At 32.0% G+C, this 13,756-nt stretch overlaps 1 long non-coding RNA gene across 1 annotated transcript; it reads right to left on the reverse strand.

Moving 5' to 3' along the window:
- Positions 1-311: 311 nt before the first annotated feature.
- Positions 312-3,547, reverse strand: LOC121126951 (uncharacterized). Its single transcript, XR_011782413.1, has 3 exons — positions 3,419-3,547; positions 2,251-2,489; positions 312-2,139 (listed from the first exon to the last, which is right to left on the reverse strand). It is a non-coding gene; the product is annotated as an uncharacterized lncRNA (long non-coding RNA).
- Positions 3,548-13,756: the final 10,209 nt, after the last annotated feature.

Below are 13,756 nucleotides of genomic sequence, written 5' to 3' on the forward strand. Positions count from 1 at the left end.
CTATTCCTCAAGAACCGCTATTTTCTGGGGGGTCTGTTGGAATCTGGCTCCCTCACATATCCGAACATGCATAGGATCATGAATGTGAGTGATTCATGCCCATAGTTTTCCACCAAGCAATACGTGGGTTTTTTCTATTGTTCTTCTTACCGGAGGATTTTTTCCTCCAGACTTCGCATGTATATTTTTCCCTTTGTTTCCCTACTTCACATAAGAAGGGTTTTTTAACACAAATGCTTTATAAGGGAAACATACGTTTACCTTATTCATATATTAATTCGAAATAAAACCATTATACTAGTCACACTATCTTTTGTTTAACGCATATTTATTTATTAGTAAGTTATACAGTCCACAATTATTACATTATCCTAGACTATTAGGAGATACCTCAATCCTTTATTGTTTATCTCGGAGCCATGGTGGTTCTTTGGAACCTACGTAGTTCTTCTTTGGGTCCTCCGAAGGTTCTCACACCATGTATGTACTAGATTCCTGTCTCCAGGTTTGATTTTGTACGAGTTTTATTTTTAGGAGGAGGTCACTAAGAAATGGAATTGAGTCAATCAAGCACAGAAAATTATGTGCATTCCTGGCCTCCTCTTATCTGGAGTCTAAAAATAAGAATGGGGCGCTCGACACTCTTCTCCTTCTAAGAAACAAAGGCATTCATATCAGGTTTTTAATCTTTCCATAATGTTGGGGCCAAATAACCCTCTTTTTCTTTCTCAGAAGATACCTTCTGGGTTGTATTAGTAGGAAATCTTCTCTTATCAGCCGACTTCATCCGCGGTTAACGCCACCTTCATTTCTGTAGAGGTTATATTTTGATCACCTTCTAAGTTCATTTTTAATAATGGTGGGTCCCCATTTAATTTTAACTTCATCAAAGTGTATCTTTCCACTAGTAAAGCGTTGGATCCTGACTCAAGTAATGCTCTAACTTTTTTAAATTGATGAGTTGATGGATTTATTAGGTAACATAGAATTGTACCTGAAATACCTTCATAAGATGAAACTTCACCTTTATTGATTTGATTTTAGTCAAACAAGCCCCTTTGTAATTTACCCCAATGAATGCTGTTATGTTGGGATGTATTTATAGGTTTATTTTTATTGATAATGTGAATATTTACAATACTAGACAGTTTTAGAAGATGTTATTTTAATTAAATCAAACTATTTTTGGTTGGACTTTCTTACCACATTTTTCTTTGTTGGAGGTTTGATGATCTTTGTCGCACAACTTGCATTTATTCTATGACTGTGATATAGCAAAGTTGTTAGCTGTTGCTGTGTTATTTGACTATGTGATAGTATCAGTAGGAGTCTTTGCTTTAAAGAGGCACAGCCAGATGTTGAAAAAAAGGCATATTTTCAACCATTCCCGCTGTCCATTTTGGGAGTGAGTCTCCTAAAGACAAGGAGTCATAGCAGGGGATAGTATTTTATGAAAGGCATGCATCGAGGCGATTTCATACATGTCAACTCCTTGTCTCTTGAAGGAATCTTTTAAACATTTAATTTTCTAGACGATCTTATCTTATAATGGATTATGCAAGGATATAGTCACTTTGAGACTTGTCTGTCGCTTTTGTGAGATAGCAATCTGCCAATTTAATTGGAGCATCATATGCTTCTGTCAATTTTCTCATGGCCTCGTCGTACGATTTCGGTGACATAGCAGAGTAGACAGATAGAAGAGATATGCTGGCTCTTCCATACAACCTTTTAGCTCTTGGAACGGGATTGTTTTGTCATATCCTGGCATCTCTTGCATGTCTTTAAATAAATTATTACAGGAAGATTTCCAATTGGAAAATTGTAATAAGACATTTTTGTTTTCAGAGTTCCCTTTAAATCCTTCAATAAGGTTTCCAGCATTGAATTGTATTATGCTAAGTATTTGCTGAATTAACGTGACTGCCTATTTGACAATTCAAACTCAACTGTAGCGTTTAATTTAAGATATCCTTCTGTAAGATCATAATATTGATGAAGAAATGGGTCTTCATTCGGTTCATACCAATAACAATTGACATTTTCGAATATAATTACCAATTTCTTTGAATGATCTCCCAACTGGATTTTGAATCATTCTTATTTCAATTTCCGCACTTGGGGCTGCCTTTTCTTTTTCTGCAAGTATATGAATAGCTCTTAGTATTTGAGTGACGAGTCTATTGGATGATCGAAATTCTTTTTGGAAATCTTTTTCTCCTTTCCATCTCATCCAAATTTTCTCTTTACCTTGGGTTAATTATTATGCTGAAACCCGCGCCTCTACTACGGTAGGATCTCCTTTGGGGTCTTCCTTTTCCATGTCGATTTTCCACAAACGATGAATTGACTCCACTTCTTTAGAAACAGTTTGAGTATCTTCCTCAATGTTATTGGATGAAAATCTATCTAAGGATGTCCAATTATTGGGCAATTCCTTATCCACGGTAGCAGAATGAACTATTTCGTTTCGTTCCATATTTCTAAATCTTAGGAACAAATATAATTTCAATTAAAATTATGTAAATAAATATATGTTGTTTTTTTTTTTTTCAATTTCAATTTCAATCTATTTCGTTAATATTTTCGTTAAGTGGATTACATCAAGTGATGTCCACGAATTAACTCTGATATGAAATCTAAAGTATTTCTATCAACTTAATAAGCTTCAAGGTACTTAAGGTATACAGAAAACTAAGATCCTATATTCAATGAGCTATTATAATAGTTTCCCTCCACATTTGAAGAGTCCAAAGTATTATCAACACAATCAACTTTTTGTTGTGAGTTCTTTTCTCTCATTCACTATACGTTTTTCTCGACGTTTTCTAGTAGAAAGATTATGGTTTCAAATACGGATATTCTGTTTTTCCTTCTTTTAAATATGTATATATTTAGAATTTGTGAACCTTAAAGGAGAAGCATTCACAGTTAAGATATTCTTTAAGATTATGAGCTGAATCACACGAGATTAATAACTATCACAGTGTCTCCCTCAAACTGTATTTAGTTCAAAAAGGAACGCAAATATAGAAATAAACGATCTGAAGGTATAAGGAATTAACACAATCAGAGATCATTTCAAATACGTGTGATATTACAAGATTAAGATCTATAGTCATAAAACCTCTACGGTGATAAACGCATCCGCGTATTCATACCGAAGATATCACGAAATCAGAGAATATCAATTTGATCTGTGAATACATGGAAAAACCACGATCCAATTTAGGTTCAAAGTTGACCGAAGGACCACTTGAGAACCTTCAGAGGACCTTATGAAGTACGTTGGAGGGCCCTGAGAAGAATTACGTGGGTTCCAAAAAGAACCACGATGGTTCCAAGATAAACAATAAAAGGATTGAGGTCTCTCCCAATACTCTAGGATAATGTAATAATTGTGGACTATATAACTTACCAATAAAAAAATATGCGTTAAACAAAAGATAGTGTGACTAGTATTATGGTGTATTTCGAATGAATATATGAATAAGGGGAAACGTATGCTTCCCTTAAAAAGCATGTTTGTAAAAAACCCTTCTTGCGTGAAGTAGGGAAAGAAAGGAAAAAATCTCCACGCGAAGTGTGGAGGAAAAAACCCTCCAGTAAGAAGAACAAATGAAAAAACACACTTATTTCTTGGTGGGAAAACTATGTGCATGATTCACTCACATTCATGATCCTATCCATGTTAGACATAACATATGGAGACAGGAATGTTCCAGTACATACCGGAAGACAGGAATGTTCTAGTAAGTCTCTGACAGTGGGCAGTTCACCACTTTAGTCCTTTCAGGGGGAGTTGGTTAGCAGTGTTTCAAGAACTTACTTTCTCTCTAAAATAACTCTTCAGAAATGACAAGTTGACAAGGTTTTAAATCAAACCATTCTTGGAAGACTCCAATACGTTAATCTTATTACTTGATATAATTTATGGTTCCAATAATATATATCTATACACGAATATATTCTAGTTTCTAGCTAGTAGATAAAGTATTTCAAGTTGTCAAAAGAAGTGGACAATAATCAAGAGAGCTTCTCAGTTTTTAATATCGAATGCAAACCTAAAAAGGATACAAAGATGATATTTCTTTCAATAAAGATTTCCAAATAAGGTGTTTCATTGAAGATCCGTGTTTCAAATGCTCACTTCATTATTAAATCCTAAATTTTTGGACTTGCAAAGATAATAAAACTAACTTGTGAAAAGTAATCGTAAATTAAAGTAAAAAAATAAATTTTGATTTAGGTTAAGCAAGAGTGCAGTTTTTACATACCCATTCATTTCTTATTCTTATTGCTAAATATTTTATTAAAATATAAATATAATTAAAGACAAGGTATTCAATCTAGTGTAAAGTCAGACACATTAATGGGATACTTATAAACAATAGGTAGGGTAGCATTTTTTGGAGCCCTGAAGTGATTGATCTCAGATTATGTATTTTCAGTGCTATGCTGTTAGAACCAAGAAGGGTGTAATGAATGACGTTTCGAAATTCTTTAAAATGCAATAAAACATTTTTGGTTCCTCTACTTCCGATCAACTTCTGAAGTCTGAACGAAAGATGATTCTATTTAACGTTATGATATATCAGTTCTAGACATAAGTTCCAAAATTCTACGAAAAATAATTATTTGTTATAGTTTCCAATTTATATTACTAATGATTTAAAAAAATTATAATAAGTAGTTTCTTTAAAGAATCATAAGTATAAGGCAAATCAACAGATGACCCTATTTCCAAAATTCCTTAATCTTATGAGAACCCTTAATTATTGGTTGGCTGATTAAATTCAAATTTTTATTGATAGTAACAATGGATGAAACTTTATATTATGAATTTTATTAAATTTAGTTCTAAATTGATAATGATGTAGCATCAGTGGTAGCATATAGGTAGCATATAACGGCCAATTTTTTTCCATAAAAACAATTTTGGAGCTCGAATCAGTTAAATAGTTGAGGTTACGCCACAGTCTCCCCTTTAGTAATAATAATTACAGATGTACCCTCTAATCAGGGAAATTGATACCATTTCAGCAAAAATACCATATAAGTAGAAACTACTAAGTATTACTCATTATGAACAGGGCTCTCAACCAACAGAGGCCCAGAGCGCAACTATATACATCTTTAGGGGAAACCTATTACAAGGCTTCTATATTTAATTTTAATACTATCTATATTAAAATCAAGCAAAATTTGTCCGTCTCCTTGCCTGTGAAGGACTCATTTTGGACAAGCATATGTAGCTAAAGCTCAGAATTTATTATTAAAAAAAAAAAAAAAAAGTACTTTTGTGGTGCCTCAACAAAAAAAGAGTTTTTAACAAAAATAAAGAAAAGGGAAAAATCCAAATTTATTTATTTACTTCAAATATGCATACAACCCAATATTTGAGGTAAATATTCGAAACCATTATAGGCTCTGTATTTCTATTTGTAGGATAAACTAAGATACATCATAGTTTTTGCTATGGTCATACTTTATTTGATTTAAAATATATATTGGTCCCGATATGGTCTTTCAAATAAAATCCTTACATTTTCATTATTACCAATTCTTTTTGCAACTTTAAGTCCAATTTGTAACACACCCTAAGGGCTAAGAATAATAATTTTTGAAAGAAATTGACAATTATGTACCAAAAAATGCAGATGTAATATACACTCAACTTTTAGAATATTCATTTTAGCTTGCATTTAATTTGACGAGTCTTATATTATATATATTAAAAAATGAATGTGACTTTAGTGCCAATCATGTGTTTTTAAAACTAAGTTCATTTACACATAATAAGTAATAATTCTGACCAATATAGGGTACTCCCACTAGTACATTTATATTTACAAGCTCTTACTTTATTGGATTTGTTGCCATGTAGTCGAGGGAATATTCAGTTTTAGAAGCTTATTCTTTCATGTTTGCTTTTTTGTAACTAAGCGCGCTTTTTATTCATTGAAATGAAATAAAGTACTTCTTATCCATTATTTGTATTTTAAATTAGTCGGAGATTCCATCATTGATGTATAATTTAATTATCCACATCTCAGTAATGTAAATTCTTCATTTAAATAATTCACCTTATTTCTTAGTTGCATCTTGTCCAAAACTTTAGTTGTACATGTCACAGTAAAAATTAAAATCCAGTAGAATTGTTGATTCTCCTAGTAGAGATCATGATCATAATCTCTACTCTGATCCTCAATTTCTATTTTGAGGGGAAAAAATTGTTGCTCAAATAACTATTTCGGATACATAAACGATCACAAACACTGTACTGACCTCCAAATTATATATATGGACAGGCTGTCAGAAATTTCTTCTATTTTATAATAAAGTAAATTGTGGTATATTTAACCTTTACTTCTATGAAATAATCTGTAGTAAATCATTGGAAGTAAATTGCTCAATATAAACAATTTTATCAAATATAAAACTTGGGACCTCATTCAGAATAATTTATTGTTCCACTTGATTTTTATTCAACTCTCAGTATCCAGAAAAAATAATGATTCAAACTAATATTTAAAACCTGTATTGAATCAATAAAGCCAATTTTTTAAGATTAAATTTTAACGTATTAAATATAAATTTATTTAATAAATATAAAATATACATTTAAAAAATATAATGCATCAGTGATTACTACCTTACGGTATTCACTTGGATCAAAGTACATTTAATCAAAATTAGTATTAAGGAATACAAGCTGGCTGACTTTAGTTGGGCTCAGTTCAACATTCCTTATATCATAAAAATTCCATATCGCATAAATAATGATATAACATTTTTAACTTGTTCCCTAGTTAACCCAATGTTAATGTAAGTGTTCATTTTAGTTGATAAATGGTTTTTACTTAAGAAAACCTGCAGAAAGGGTCGGCAGGGATGTATTTTTGGATATTATATGGGATTTATGATGTTCAGGGAAGTAGTTGTGAAGAATTTTTTCATTTAATAGTTAGAGTAGACTCAAGTGAACTGCTACCTGAATGTACAAAATACAAATAATCTGTGAAGGATTAAGTTCTTTTGTTAAATCAGTTATTTTGATGATGCAGTTTTTTTTAAAGATTCAGTTCATTTAGTGAGTCTGTTCTTTTGTTAAAACAGTTCAGTTGGTGATTTGGTGACTTTGCAGTTGCTCATATGCGCAAATTAGAGGGCACTCAAAGTAACATGCTAATTAACTACCTTACGATCCACAAATATAAACTTTTTCTCTTGAATGTATTCATATTTTATAATAACTTAATAAAAATGTCAAAGTGGATAGAAAAATTTGATTGAGGGTGAGTGATATATTATACATATGGGAAACTTACGGTATTAACGAACTAATCATTCATGCAACTGAGTAGGTTCATTTCTTCTAGTAGTCCTCAGTGCAGTACATTCACTAAAAAGATTCGTTAAAAAGAACGAATCGTTCGCAAAAGGACACAGTGGCAAATATGATGTACATGATTTAATATTACAAGCACGTACACTTATATTAAAAATGAAAAAGATTTATTTATATCGAACTTATTTATGTTAAAATTCTAAACTTAAGCGATTTACTATTAACTTTAATTATTTAAAAGGTAAATTAGAGGGTATGACTTGTCGTCATATTTTTGAAAACACGCAACTTCTTCAAATATTCAATGCTACTATCTCTCTCAGTAAAATTGTAATTTGTCCCAGGAGATAATAGAATCGTAATCTCTACTAGTTACATCATGACTGGAATCTGTCCTAGGACATACTACGATCATAATCTGTAATAGGAGAATCAACAATTCCACTGGGTTTCAATCTCTACTGTGACATACTCACTATTAATATATAAATACTCAAAAAAAATATTTATATATATTATTTTTGCATTTCGGTCTGGAAATCCCAAGCCGGTCTGAAACCTGTATGATTTTTAGAGGACTAAACTGATTTAATAATTTAGAAAAGTTCCGTCTGAAGTCTGAACTGGTCTCAAAGAAAAATTAATTTGGTCTGGATCTATCTTACAAAAAATTTAGTATTATGGAAATAAATGTTTTTCGTTAGTAGATATTTCGAAAATTTTCTTTTTGTCAGAACTACAACGAAATTAGATGATTATATTAAGTAGCAATTCTAGCACCAAAGAATCAATAAGTTGATAAAGTAGTTTAAAATCTTTTTGGTGAAAGTTCCGTAAGAACATATCAATCAGTTGAGCAGGTACTAGATACAAATAACAAAATATACTATCCAACAGAGATTCTGAATTCTACGTAGAATGCTTCCAAATAACTGGTTATTAAAATTTGGAATTTTAATATTATTATTGTTAAGAAATGGGGCTGCTTACAAACTTCGTATTGATACAAGATTGATTTTTAAAAAGATCATGCCTTATTTTTTTGAATGCAACCATAATTATGTGAAACTAAGCTCGATACATTTATCCATGCCTTCACCGTGTCAAACCGATTAGTTAAAACTTTTATGAAGCTTTAGTTTCCTCTGTTTTAAGTTTTTTTATTATTACCATTATTATTATTATTCATCTAGAAAAGTTGCATCATACAGACATAACTTTTGTATATGTTTTGAGTTTTGTAATGATCATCAATAAGGCCCATTTATAAAAGTTCAGAATTTACTGGATTTGTTGTTATGTAGTCGTGGGAATATTCATCTTTATCGTCTCCAAAAAGCTTTCTTCTTCTATGTTTCTTCTTTTGAAGTTAAAAACGAACAGAAAAAAAGTGAACGAATGAACGACGAACAAAAACTTTTCAGAAAATGAACGAACGAATGGAAAAAGGGCGAACGAATCAAGCCTGAATCTTGCGTATGGATTTTAAAAGGATTGCAGGATCCGTATCAAGGAAGATAATGATATCACCTGCCCATAGTCAATCAGTGTTTCCAAGATGAGGAATCTTCATATTGAGCATTCCATAAGGGACAGGGGAGGAAATAAAATTGGTCATATATCCATGTTATAAACTTCTTTTTCATTGGTTAACTTGTGAACAATTAGCGTTTCTGCATTTAAAATAGAATAATTAAGGCCTTACTTTTGTCTGAACTATTTAACGTAGGTCCAAATAATGGAAATGGTCCTGCAACTTTTCATTCATACAGTTCATATTTAAAATAACAAAAGTTTTAAAATCCTAATAGATGGGCAATCAGCGAATGCGTGCATGGTAGAATTGTATATTCTCCTATTGTCTTTTTAAAGAGAGTCAAAAAAAAAAAAAAAAAGTCCATTGGCAATTTGGAGCTGAGCCATGAATTGTCAACTGTCTGCGATTCGGTTCATTGAGCTTAAGATCCTCATCTTCCATGATTTCGGCAATTCCAAATTTTCAAATAATTTGATCGACCTCCTCTAGATTAACCACACCAATTTCCATTTTCAAGTGCCAAGGCATTGGCACGACATGCTTGTTTGCAGACCTTATGAACGGGAATATGATTTTTTTTACACCGAAATGGACTATTCTTATTGATATCAGGAATAGTGATTATGTTCCGACTTAATGCTAAAAACTTTAGTTGTCATGGGTCATGGGTCTTCAAAAATATTTCTTTTCAAAATTCCCTGAATGATATCAACAGTTGAGTCGCAGTGGAATCAAGAATTCGCCTTACATAAAATTCTTTGGCTAGCAACCTAGGAGGGAGACAAGTCTAAAACATATAAATTATTGTTGTCAGATCCTAACATCAACCATCCGTAAACTGGACTTTAAGATTTTGCCAAACGCTATTCAGTATTCTAATTTGATGTCAGGTTTATAAAAATCTTTTTGTAAATTTTATATAGAATTTTTTATATAATTGACAGCCCTCCTCCCATTTTAGATTTAGGCTTTTTTTCTGCTTCTATATACCTTCGATGAAACAACTTTCCTAGCCACTTTTCTTCTTCGTTCATTGCAACTTCTGCTAATCTGGATAGAGAAGTAGCCTTAAACTAACAATGGACACCAGGTTAGTGTAAAAATCGTTTCTTTTTTGTAAATTGAAGGATCTCAAACCTTTAATTTTTTATTGAATTGTTTGAGTCAGGGTAAACCAATTGGAGTCTGCGTTATCATCTTTTCCCCATATTATACCAAGTACTTCAATTTTATTTTTAATAGGGCATTCCATAATTTTTTCTGTTCTTTGTGGACACCATTCACCTAAAGGAAGAATGCTTGCTTTTTCTTTATTCATTTCCAGTCCTGATTTCTTTCCTAATTTTGTAAATAGGTTTTTCAATCCTTCTCAGAATTTGTTTCAAGCATAATGGGCATGTCATCTGCATATAAATCTGTAGTATTCTGTACAATTACCGTTACATAACTAATGTTCGAGTACTTAATGTTTGTTTAGTGAGATATTTAGTTTAATAAAATCAGTCATACTTCGAGAGTCTTACTAGAACGTTGTCCCAGTCTTATTCATTTAATAGTATAGAATATGGTGCAGTTAATAGTGTAAACTAATGTGGAGCTTAGTGTCGATCTGTACTTATCGACGATACATCAAAGCCCCTTGTAAAATAGTAGTAGTAGAACAAGAGGTAGTACATGTGGAAAGGAATGTCAACTAACTCAGAGAGGTCATGGGGGAATACGCTGAAGTCGAAGAACCTTCGTGTTAGGAGTTGACAGAGTCTACATACCATTAGGATTACTCTAAAGTTGAGGAGGATCTTACAACTCAGCGGAGAAAATTTGTGGAGCTCAGATACGAGTTCGAGAATGTAGCAAAAATCAGTGTCCAAAGTGCCTCCAATAGCGCCCTGGAGTCAGGAAGAAAAGTCGAGTAGATGCATTTCTAGAGCATAATACTACTTTAATTAATTTGAAGGAATAGCAAAAATATTCCCCCAGTATTACAATTTCAAACATACCTTGGAAATGGATAACTCCATAATTATCGAGATATGTATAGATACGCTAGATAAACACTACTAAGATAAATACAACAGAAGGGTCGACTTCTATAAATGCGTACAAAGATAATGAGAAGACTTGACTACGTTTTATAATAAAAATAAAACGTGATGCACCGAAGCCGAACTTGATAAACTTTCTACTGAAGACCAACTTGGCTTATGCTTAGTCTTGGGACTCATGGATAGAGAATGGATAGAAGGAAGTGTTAAAAATGTCTAATCTAATATTGAAGGACATAAAAGATAAATTCTTTCTTGGAATGCCACAGGAATAAAGTAAGATCACTTAGATTGTAAACACGAACACAGGCAAAGGATATCCCAAAAGGAGCCACGGTATTGGAAAAAAAAATTCCAAAGGTATATATTTGACAATATAGGACATTTAAATTTCGATGTAGTAAAATCAAGAACATTACACATATTCCTGCAAAGAATCAACGTGTGGAAGTAATCGAAGTAGCCAATATTTATGAAGCAAGAGGAAGAGTTAGAAGAGCTTTACCTACAGTCAAAGTTAGTATCGGTCCAAAAGAGAATGAGAGTGGTTAATTTATATACGTTGATGTGATTCCTGATACATGAGTAACCGAGTCACTGATCCGTTTGAACATGATAAGGGAAATAGGATTCAATATCGATCAACAAAAGAAAGTACGAATAGTAGCTGCTGGAAAGAACCTGTTAAAATGTAAAGGTATGCTGAATCTATCAATTAAGATTCAGGATAGACAAGTCAATTGTGTTGCTCACGTAACTCCTCACGTTAACGAATTCCTTATGTCGTGGCCCTGTTGATCAACATAAGAATTATACACAAAGATTTTCCGTATTCACATTATTAGAAAGCTAGAGCTAGACTTACTAAATTTGAGCTAGCAAATCAGAATAGGACTTCAGAATGGGAGTAATACAAAGCAAATTTGGTTAGAAATACAAAATTGTATTCAATGTGGAAGAATTCAGCCCTATGAAAGGAAAATAAATGTAAATTCACTTAAGGAAGAATATATATATTGTCCCTTGAAAAGTGTTAGTTTCAAGATCAATATCTCATGTGTATAGAAAGGCTACACTCAAAGAACTGAAACGGATGGAAAAACAAGGAATAATTGAAGATGCCGAGGTTCCGACAGAGTGGTCCAGTCCTATGCATATTGTACCCAAGAAAAACAAGGACGAAGTGTCAATATTAATAGACTACAGGTGTCTGAACGCTTTGGGAGACGAGTATTGCAAGAGAGGAGACATTGCACTTAGTGGGATCAAGAATATTTTCAAAGTTGTGGACGATATAATGGGGGAGGGGGGAAATCTTTTTTGATGCCCTTAATAAGAAGTAATATCGCCGGACATTACTACATAATTAGCCTTTGCACTAAATATTTACGATAAATTTAATTCTAACATTTTTTATATTAGTATATTTATTGTCTAATTTTATGATTTTGACATTTACTTTATTATTAATAATTATTTAGATCTCATGGGCAGAGATATATCTATCCTGTCCATAATTTTATATAGCAACTTCCACATGAAGAAAAAGGGATGATTATCTTTTTGATTAAACTACACGTCTGGCTTGTGCTTTGTGATCTAAAGTTATGACATATGTAACTGAATTCATGTCAGAACAAGAAATTATTATTTTGATCAATCTTTTATTTAATTATTCTGTATTTATAATTTATTGTTATTATTAGTTATATGATTACAATTGTTTATTCTGGTTTATTTTTTAGTATGTATTTTATATTTAATTTAAGCCTTCTTTTTTAAACTTGACGCTTCAAATATATTTCGAAATACTCTACTTTGTGGTTTCATTAGTTAGTATTCTGAGAATGTGGTTCATAATGAATTACAATTTCATGGAGTGTCACTTTTCAAATCTACTGTAACGGATAAAAAACGTCTAAGTCAATTATACGTAGGATATCTTCATTAAACATTTTGCTAATAAATACTTTCTTTATACCCTCCAAAATCATAATAAAGCAGGCCGCTGATAATCACATCAATATTTTAAACAATGATACCATAAGTGTTTCTCCCCCTTGTCCTTGTACGCGTTTTTCTCTACAGAATTATCAACATTAATAATGGGGTATGGAAAGGATTGGGAGAAGATTGAGGAAATTCTTGATCAGATCATGAAAGATGTCAGGATTATAGTATCAAACTCAACCCTAATAAGATTCGAATTGGGAGCCAAGTTAACTACGTATACTTCATAATTCATCGGTATGGCGTTCCAGCAGATCCATCGAAAATATCAGAGATACAAAATTTTCTTCCTCCTAAGAATATTTCAGCATTAAGATCTTACTTTGGGATGGCGAATCAGCTCACTTCATTTTCCAAGGATCTTCCTCAAGTTACGTGACCCCTACGAGGATTGCTCAGTAACAAAAATATATTTCTATGATGCAGCATTCAAGAAATCAAAAGACCCAATATTATACAAAGTGTCGATAGCAGTCATCGAGGAATGACTAGAACGATTGAATCGGTCACAATTGATTTAAAACTGTTCCATCTCCTCTTTTGGGAATTAATACAATTATACCCTTGGTGACACATTTTAGGAGAGGTCCATTTTTTCCATTGTTTGTCCCAAGTCTATCAACGAAAGAGTAATTTCCTCCCTGCAACAAGTGAAGATTTTTTTCAGTTACCATTATTTCTACATAATCTTTTATATTTTTTATCACACTTACTATGATAAAGTTTCTGACATTAACTGTTTCATGCGTTTAATCGTGTCATTTTCGGTTTTACTTTGCAAATATTATATGAAAGACACCTTATATATTAATT

Source organism: Lepeophtheirus salmonis, chromosome 12, assembly GCF_016086655.4.
Source record: "Lepeophtheirus salmonis chromosome 12, UVic_Lsal_1.4, whole genome shotgun sequence".
NCBI lineage: Eukaryota > Metazoa > Arthropoda > Copepoda > Siphonostomatoida > Caligidae > Lepeophtheirus > Lepeophtheirus salmonis.